Source organism: Ahaetulla prasina, chromosome 10 (genome assembly GCF_028640845.1).
Source record: "Ahaetulla prasina isolate Xishuangbanna chromosome 10, ASM2864084v1, whole genome shotgun sequence".
Taxonomy (NCBI): domain Eukaryota; kingdom Metazoa; phylum Chordata; class Lepidosauria; order Squamata; family Colubridae; genus Ahaetulla; species Ahaetulla prasina.
In genome coordinates, this window is record NC_080548.1 from 16,612,528 (window position 1) to 16,621,768 (window position 9,241).

The following is a 9,241-nucleotide window of genomic DNA, read 5'->3' on the forward strand; positions in this document are numbered from 1 at the left end:
TAGTGCTTTACGGCCCATAAAGCATTTCTGGCCATTGTAAAACGTTGTCCCCACTCTTCCACCGTCACATAGCCTTATTTTGGTGCCTGGCAAACAATTTACATTTCAAACTGGCTGAAGCAACCCGTAATCACATCTTACTCATTTGTGAGAATAACTTCTGACATACAACCACATGATTTGCTTGACATGACTCAGACTTATGATGGTGTGATTTGCTTAATAACCACCATCAAATTGGATCCAGTCACATGGATGCCTCGATTTATGGCCAAAATCCAAGTCCCAGTTGCCATCATAAATAGAGGACTACCTGCAAATCAATGTTTTTCAAGTTTGACAACTTTGGGACTCCCAGAATTCTCCCATGAATTATGATGCTTCCACAAAGAAGGGGGAAAAAACATTGGTCAATACCTTAAACCCAGTGGTGGGATTCAAGTAATTTAACAACGGGTTCTCTGCCCTAATGATTTCTTCCAGCAACCAGTTTGCCAAACTGCTCAGAAAGTTAGCAACTGGTTCTCCCAAAGTGGTGCAAACTGGCTGAATCCCACCACTGCTTAAACCTGAATTTCTAACCATCTGGCCCTAACCTGTTCACGCATACCAACACAAAATTTATCCTAAATATGGGTTCATTTTGTTCCAAAGCACACAGAACAAACCCAGTCACAAAAGGAAAGCTTTGTTACTCCCCCATGTACTGTTTCAGTGATAAAGCCCTCTGCACAAAAGGAAAAGCTACCAAATAAGTAAACGTATCTTTTATGAATTTATTCAAGGTTCCAATTTTCCAGATCCCACTGAAAACTCTGAATAGACAGACAGCAGCTATTTATCTCTCTGCGGATGTGGGGAGTGTGGACCGACTGCGGAGGTTGCTGCATATGCTACATTTTGTACTTGCTGACTACCCAAGTACACCATGAATGCACATCAAGGCATTTTTTGAACAGCACACATATGTTTCAATAGAGACATTTGCTGGGAGGGAGGGGTTTGCCGGTAATGAACATTCCCCAGGCAAATTAGTGCTTCAGCATACCCAGGACATTAATAAAAGCTGTTCTGCTTGGCCACCGAGTCTGCAGGTGGGAATTGGCTTTTCACATCCAAAACACAATAACACAGTGGTTCCATTACATCAAGTTCTTCATTTAAGCCACCCAGATATTGCTATTTATACAGTTGGGAATCCAAAGGTTTGATCTCGCCTCCATCTCTCTCTCTCTCTTTGTAAAATATGAGCTAATCCACAGACTGGCTTTTGATTTGCGGTGGCTCAGTGGCTAAGACACTGAGCTTGTCATTCGAAAGGTCGGCAGTTCAGCGGTTCGAATCCCTACCGTGTTTTCCCGAAAATAAGACCGCCTTATATTTTTTTTAACCCCGAAATAAGCGTTTGGCCTTATTTTCGGGTAGGTCTTTTGGGGCACGTGGAGGAAATCAAAGGAAATGATGGGGACTGGCTGCACATGCATTTAAATATTTTTGGGGAGGGCTTATTTTCAAGGGGGAGTTTATTTTAGTGCATGCGCTCAAAAGCCGAATTGGGCTTATTATCAGGGGATGTCTTATTTTAGGGGAAACAGGGTAATACCACGTAATGGGGTGAGCTCCCATTACTTATTCCAGCTTCTGCCAACCTAGCAGTTTGAAAGCAGGTAAAAAAAAATGCAAGTACAAAAATAGGGACCACCTTTGGTGGGAAGGTAACAGTGTTCCATGCACCTTTGGCATTTACTTATGCCGGCCACATGACCATGGAGATGTCTTCGGACAGCGCTGTCTCTTTGGCTTTGAAACAGAGATGAGCACCGCCCCCCAGAGTCAGCAACGACTAGCACATGCGAGGGGAACCTTTACCTTTACCTAAGAAAGATTTTAAGAAATCTTAAGGCTATAATTGACCAAAGTAGCAAATTCACTAAAGGTCAGTAAAACAGAGTGTCTTGGTTCACACAACAACAAGTCAACAAGACAGAATTCTGGGCTCCAGTAACTTATGATGACCAAACAACTGAACCACAATTAGCTTGATGGGATGGCTTGGTTGTACAATATGCAAAGGCAATGGCTGACTCCCAATGATGTGAAATGCAAAACTCAATGGAACATGTACAATTCCAGCTATGAAGCTAAGTTCCTTTCAAATCATCTCTCTAATACACGTACCACTAATGCACAAATTATTGTGGTTAAATCACAGTCTTGACCTGGAAGTCAGTTCCCAGTGTTGTGAAGACATATATGTTGCGACTCTAGAAAGAGTGCAGAGAAGAGCAACAAAGATGATTAGGAGACTGGAGGCTAAACCATATGAAGAATGATTGCAGGAACTGGGTATGTATGTCTAAGTTAATGAAAAGAAGGACTAGGGGAAACATGCTAGCAGTGTTCCAATATCTCAGGGGCTGCCACAAAGAAGAGGGAGTCAAGCTATTCTCCAAAGCACCTGAGGGCAGGAAAAGAAGCAATGGGTGGAAACTAATCAAGGACAGAAGCAACCTAGAACTAAGGAGAAATTTCCTGACAGTGAGAACAATTAACCAGTGGAGCAACTTGCCTCCAGAAGTTGTAAATGCTCCAACACTGGACGTTTTTTAAGAAGAGATCAGATAACCATTTGTCTGATGTGGTGTAGGGTTTCCTGCCTAAGCAGGGGGTTGAACTAGAAGATCGCCAAGGTCCCTTCCAACTCTGTTATTCTATTCTATATATTTTTTGCTAAACCATGATGAATTTCAAGACTTAAATTGGGGTTTCCCAAACTCGACAAGTTTAATATGTGTGGACTTCAATTCCCAGAATTCCTCAGTCAGCATGGAGGAATGAAGCTTGGTGAAAACTAGAGAATCTGCATAGAGTTGCCAGCTTATGAACCAGCCCCAATGTCCTAGTGGTTTCTTTAAACTGATAACCAACCCCCTAATTGATTAGAGACCATTAAGTTGATGTTAACTCTTCATAGCCACATATATTTTCTCCAGAATCATCATCTTCAACCCAGCCTTTCAAGTCTCTAAGCTATAATTCACTGTGAGTAATTTTGTGTCATAATTGCCTTTTTACAGAACTACAATGTAAAGTTCCACTATAAAAGCAACTTAAAACTTTACAAAAAGGACAATTGCTTTCTCACGAATCCCTCTTTATTACTTCATTTTCTTTTATTTCTTTGATAATGCATGAGAATCAAAGATATCTTTCGGACCAACAAAACAAAACATTGAATTCTCAGATCCTTAGCTGATCAACCAAAGTTGGGTGATTAATGTGCTTTTTCTATTTAACTATCATTTCATTCCACGTTGGCACAACAGCTGGTAATAGACAACTCAGGATGACCTGCCAAGATCTTATCAGTGCAAATCTTAACGATATCAACTTAGCTAGAGGAAAATGCATGGGCTGATTGACAAATAATGTGAATTTCTTCCTCAAAATGCAGTGCCAGATGGGAAAAGTTGCTAATTAGACTTCTAGAAGGTGTCCTCCCAGCCCATCTGGAAAGCACTTGGTTGGGGAAATCTACATTGACTAAAAAAAATTTGTAATTGGGACTTTCTGCTCATAAATCACACGTCCCCAAACTCAAATCTGATCCGTTCTCTCTGTCCTAGCAATAATAACCCTGAATAAGGAAATGGATTAAAACTAGGAAGAAGTCAGATAATTTTTATCTGCGGTGACTAGAAGTAACCTGTAAGGATTTTTCAGAGAGATCTCAGCCCTATAAGGTAGACCAGACTAAGACAGCAATTCCATATAGGTCAGAGATTACTTGTAATATAACAGCTGTAAGTAACGATCTTGCAAGTAACAGGTAGACCTCGACTTACGATCACGATTCAGCCCAAAATTTCTGTTGTTGAATTGAGACATTTGTTAAGTGAGTTTGCCCCATTTTACGAACTTTCTTGTCCCAGTTGTTAAGTGAATCACTGCAGTTGTTAGTAACATGATTGTTAAGTGAATCTGGCTTCCCTATTGACTTTGCTTGTTTTAAGGCTGCAAGAGGTGTTCATGTGACCTTGGGACAACAACAATGGTCGTAAGTATGAACCAGTTGCCAAGCATCTGAATTTTGGTCACGTGATCATGGGGATGCTGCAAAGATTCTAAGTGTGGAAAATGGTCATATGTCATTCTTTTCAGTGCTGTCTTTGAACTGTCACTAAAGGAACTGTTGTAAGTCAAGGACTACCTGTATGAATGTGCTTCCCCCTCTCTCATCTTATCTTCATGTGAATTAGGGATGGATTTGACCCAGACGTTTTCTCAAGTTACTTTCTTGGCTCAGGTTTAAACCACTCTTACATCACCATTGTCTTGGTAGCAGTGGTGAAATGTAAAATTTGTTACTACCGGTTCTGTGGGCGTGGCTTGGGGGGGGTAATGTGACTGGGTGGGCATGGCCAACTTTTTTTTTTTTTTTTACTTTTAAGAGCTTTTTACTTTTCTTCGGGCGAAGAAAAAAATGCTTTTAAAAGTAAAAAAAAACCTCTGATGATTGCGCCGCTCAGCTGGGCATGGGGGGAGGGCAGGGATTTTTGCTACTGGCTCTCCGAACCACCCATCGCCATCGCTACTGGATCGAGCGATCCGGTCCAAACCGGGAGCATTTCACCCCTGCTTGGTAGCAAGTTTTCTCTGGCTGTCCTTCCAGGACATTCTCACTGCCTCTACAAGAGTCTTGCTGTCAGGTGCAAGTAACCAGAACAGGATCAGAATTCAAAGCACTGAAAGCTTATTCCATGCTACCTATACACAAGAATCTGAACTACAGGTAGTCCTTGACTTACAACAGTTCATTTACTGACCGTTCGAAGTTACAACGGCACTTCAAAAAGTGAAAGTTTTTCACCCCACCATGGCAGTACTCCCATGAACATGTGATCAAAATTCAGGTGCTCTTGGCAATCGACTCATATTTATGACAGTTATAGTGTCCTGGGAGTTGTGTAAATCCCCTTTTGCAACCTTCTGACAAGCGAAGTCAATGGGGAAGCCAGATTCCACTTAACAACCATGTTACTAACTTAACAATCGCAGTGATTCACTCAACACCTGTGGCAGGAAAGGTCGTAAAACGGGGCAAAATTCACTTAACAACAGAAATGTTGGGCTCAATTGTGATCCTAAGTGGAGGACTACCTGTGCTAACTGTCAAGCCAAATGGGCATTAGATAAGGGTCAACAGAATTCATGGGGAGGGCAGGGATTTTTGCTACTGGCTCTCCGAACCACCCATCGCCATCGCTACTGGATCGAGCGATCCGGTCCAAACCGTTAGCATTTCACCCCTGCTTGGTTAGCAAGTTTTCTCTGGCTGTCCTTCCAGGACATTCTCACTGCCTCTACAAGAGTCTTGCTGTCAGGTGCAAGTAACCAGAACAGGATCAGAATTCAAAGCACTGAAAGCTTATTCCATGCTACCTATACACAAGAATCTGAACTACAGGTAGTCCTTGACTTACAACAGTTCATTTACTGACCGTTCGAAGTTACAACGGCACTTCAAAAAGTGAAAGTTTTTCACCCCACCATGGCAGTACTCCCATGAACATGTGATCAAAATTCAGGTGCTCTTGGCAATCGACTCATATTTATGACAGTTATAGTATCCTGGGAGTTGTGTAAATCCCCTTTTGCAACCTTCTGACAAGCGAAGTCAATGGGGAAGCCAGATTCCACTTAACAACCATATTACTAACTTAACAATCGCAGTGATTCACTCAACACCTGTGGCAGGAAAGGTCGTAAAACGGGGCAAAATTCACTTAACAACAGAAATGTTGGGCTCAATTGTGATCCTAAGTGGAGGACAGTTGCTAACTGTCAAGCCAAATGGGCATTAGATAAGGGTCAACAGAATTCATGGGGAGGGGCTGGACTTGGGCCTCTTGTGGGAACGCAATGACATGATGATTAAACTGATGACATGTTTAACCCTGCGCTCCAGCTCAGCCCGCTCGTTTCTTATAGTTATGCAGCTCTACTAAAAAAAAAATGCTGGGAACCAAATCCAAATCCTTCAGTATTCACAACATCTACCTCCAACACTTTTTAGCTAAAATCCTTTCCCAAAAGCTGTTAAGTCTAAAATCAACATTTTTACCAAAAAAAAAAAAAAGGGTGGAGGAACACTCCCTATGGGCCCCAGAAATGTTTTCTCTCAGGAAGGAGAATTAACTTCTGCTTAATGCTGGAGAGGAAACACCTCATTTAAGAATACTCATAGTAACAGTCTTTCTCCGCCCTCCTGGTCCTCTCATCCCCACACAATGCAATCTTCAGCTTTGAAAAACAGGATTTCCGTCAGAAGCCGAGACCAATTCCCGGATCTCTGAGTGTTGGAAATGAAGAGAAAATTGTCCCGTTTCTGGTTGGAGGAAACTCCCAATTCTGGAAAGAAGACATTTAATAATGTACCGCAATACAAATATTGCTAACATTAAAAAAACATTTTTACTGTTGATACTGATAAGGCTGGACAAGAGTCAGAGCAGAAAATAATAGATCTTTTTCTTAGAAGACTTTAAACATAAAAGCCAAAATATTTCCATTTGCAGTGAATGGACATAACTGAGCTAGGTACAAGTTAACATGTTGCAAAATCAGATAGTGTTACACAGAAAAAAATGGCTAAATTCAGGCATGGCTCTAAATCTAAGCCAGGGGTGAAATCCAGCAGGTTCTGACAGGTTCTGGAGAACTGGTAGAGGAAATTTTGAGCAGTTTGGAGAACAGGCAAATACCACCTCTGGCTGACCCCAGAGTGGGGTGGAAATGGAGATTTTGCAATATCCTTCTCCCTGGAGTGGGGAGGGAATGGGGATTTTGCAGTATCCTTCCCCTGCCACGCCCACCAAGCCACACCACACCCACCAAGCCATGCTCACAGAAGCGATAGTAAAAAAATTTGGATTTCACCACTAGTCTAAGCCATAAGGGTTGATGATTGTTACTAAATAACAAGTCAAAAGGATGTTACGGCTAACTGGAGTTCAAATTATAGTTTGTTAGTTGTGTTCATTGGATGCCTCACTCAATGCAGTATGTCAAACTTGGATCGCCTAAAAGGGGCGTGGAGGGTGGAAGAGGAATGGAGATGCTGAAAAAAGTTGGGGTGCCTGGGCTTTATTCCGTCGTGGGAACTCCGGACCGGGGGGGGGGGATAAGAGGGAAGGAAGCCCACCTTGTCCTAAGGATGCAGGTAGTAATTTCCGCAGGATACGTTACAAAAACCAAAACAGCAGCAAAAACCCAGCCACAACCCCAGGACCCATTTGCGGTCAGCAGCCGGCGGCGAACTTTCTCAAAGGTTACTCGTCCGACCTACAACAACGGCGTGCGCGAAGAGGGCGGGGCTTGAGCCAGGAGCCTATCAATGGGGGCGAACCGGAGGCGCCCCCCCCCACTTCAGGCCGAGCGAATTCGGTTGATACAAGTCTTGCGATCCGGCGGCGGAAAGAAGCGGGCGCAAAAAAGGCAGGCGAAGGGGGGAAGCAGCAAAGGGCAGGAGGAAGCCGGGGGCGAGGGTGGGGCGAAGCGGGCCATCCCACCCTTAAAAAAAAAAAAAAAAAGAGGAAGGAAAGGTGGCCAACAGGTGTCCTGGCTGCCGCGCGGCGAATTCAACCGCAAGGGGGTAGTTGGGGGGGGGGGGAGCGACGACACACCGCGCCCCCCTCCCGCCCAGAGAGCCCGCGAAAGGGATCAGCGCGAAAGGCTCCTCCGGGTTAGGAAGGGGTGGGGGAGAGAGGAAGTGGGGTCGAATAGAAGTAACATTCCTTGCCTCCCCCCTTCCATTGCAGACGGGACGGGGAAGCATTTGCGAATAAAGCAGCGCCTGACACACACACACAAGCCGCCCCCACCCCACAGACCAGTCCAGTTCTGCGCTGGCTGCGCGAAAGGGATCGAAGGAGATCGCGTTTGGCGAGAATCCGGAAAAGGGAAAGAAGAAGCGCAGCCCCGGCGAAGCTTCCACACTCGGCCGTGCCCGTCCGGCCCGCCTCCCCCCCTTGCGCCTTGCGCAGTATGCCCTCCTCGGTAGCTTGCCAGTCGAACCGGGAATAAGGAAGTGCCTTCCGCATCTCTTTCCCACCCACCCCCACTTCACTGCCGGCAAACCCCCCCCCCCTTCAGCCCCCAGAACGACTCCCGCGCATCCCGTCCATTCTCAAAACGCCTCCAGAGGCGCCTGTCCACTCGCCATCCCGTGGGCGGCCGGACGCGCGTGGTCCCGAGCCCCGCTCCGTCCCGCGGCCTTGGCTTTCCCGGCGCCTTTCCGAAGCGCGGGATGTGACGGTGGCCGAGCACCTCCGGAAAAGCCGTCTTGCGACCCCCACCCCACGGTCCAGGCCGGCCTAAAAAAAAACCAAAAAAAACACGCCCGCCGCCTCCGTTCTACACGTGCCGGGTACCGTTTTTACCTCAGCAGCCTCTCTCTCACCTTGTAGCGCTTCACGCCGGCTGGCTGGCTCGCCTTCCCGACCTGAACGGCTCCGCGACTGCGCCGCTTTCTTTCCCCCCCGGCGCTGGAACGGCTCTCGAGCTGGCCGACCCCTCCGTCTCCCGCCGAAGCTGGCCAAGCGAAGAAAAGTGGGGCTGGCCCGGCTGAGGAGAGCGCTTCTTGGGCGGGCATGCGCGCGCCGGAGTGTATAAATATATTCCCTGGCTGACCCTTCAGCTGGTCTACTGTAATAGCAATTACACACAGGCACAGAAACCCTCTTATTTCCCCACCTTCCTTCGCTCTGCCCTCCCCTTTCGCTCTAAGCCGAGCCGCTCGTCGTGTGAGGCGGGGACCGAGGGCTCGCGCGTGAGGTGGGGTGGCTCGGCGGCATCGCCTCCTTCCAGCCCGCCGCCCTCCCCCACGATTGCTTGTCAGACAGGAGACACCACCCCCCTTTACCGGCCTCATCCGTGGGGTCGCACGCTGCCTGCTCTCTGGAGGAGGAAAAGAATAGCCAGTCGGTGGGAAGGATGGGGGTGGGCTTCTTTACAAGGGTATTTTCTAAAGCAGGGGTCTCCAACCTTGGCAACTTTAAGCCTGGCGGACTTCAACTCCCAGAATTCCCCAGCTAGCAAAAGCTGGCTGGGGAATTCTGGGAGTTGAAGTCCACCAGGCTTAAAGTTGCCAAGGTTAGAGACCCCTGTTCTAAAGGCATTTCGGCCCAGTTTTTGAAGGAAGTGCCTTCTCTTGTTTTTTTTTTTTTTTGCAGGATAAACC

The 9,241-nt window shown here is 46.3% G+C and overlaps 1 protein-coding gene across 4 annotated transcripts in view; it reads right to left on the reverse strand.

Moving 5' to 3' along the window:
* Window positions 1–8,776, reverse strand: part of FGR (FGR proto-oncogene, Src family tyrosine kinase) — a 62,602-nt gene extending 53,826 nt beyond the window's left edge. For 2 of the 4 annotated variants that reach the window (XM_058195618.1, XM_058195619.1), the window contains exon 1: window positions 8,462–8,776. The gene's annotated coding sequence lies outside the window, so the exon portion shown is untranslated. The remainder of the gene's footprint in view (window positions 1–8,461) is intronic. The other 2 variants (XM_058195621.1, XM_058195620.1) reach the window with 1 other exon arrangement.
* Window positions 8,777–9,241: the final 465 nt, after the last annotated feature.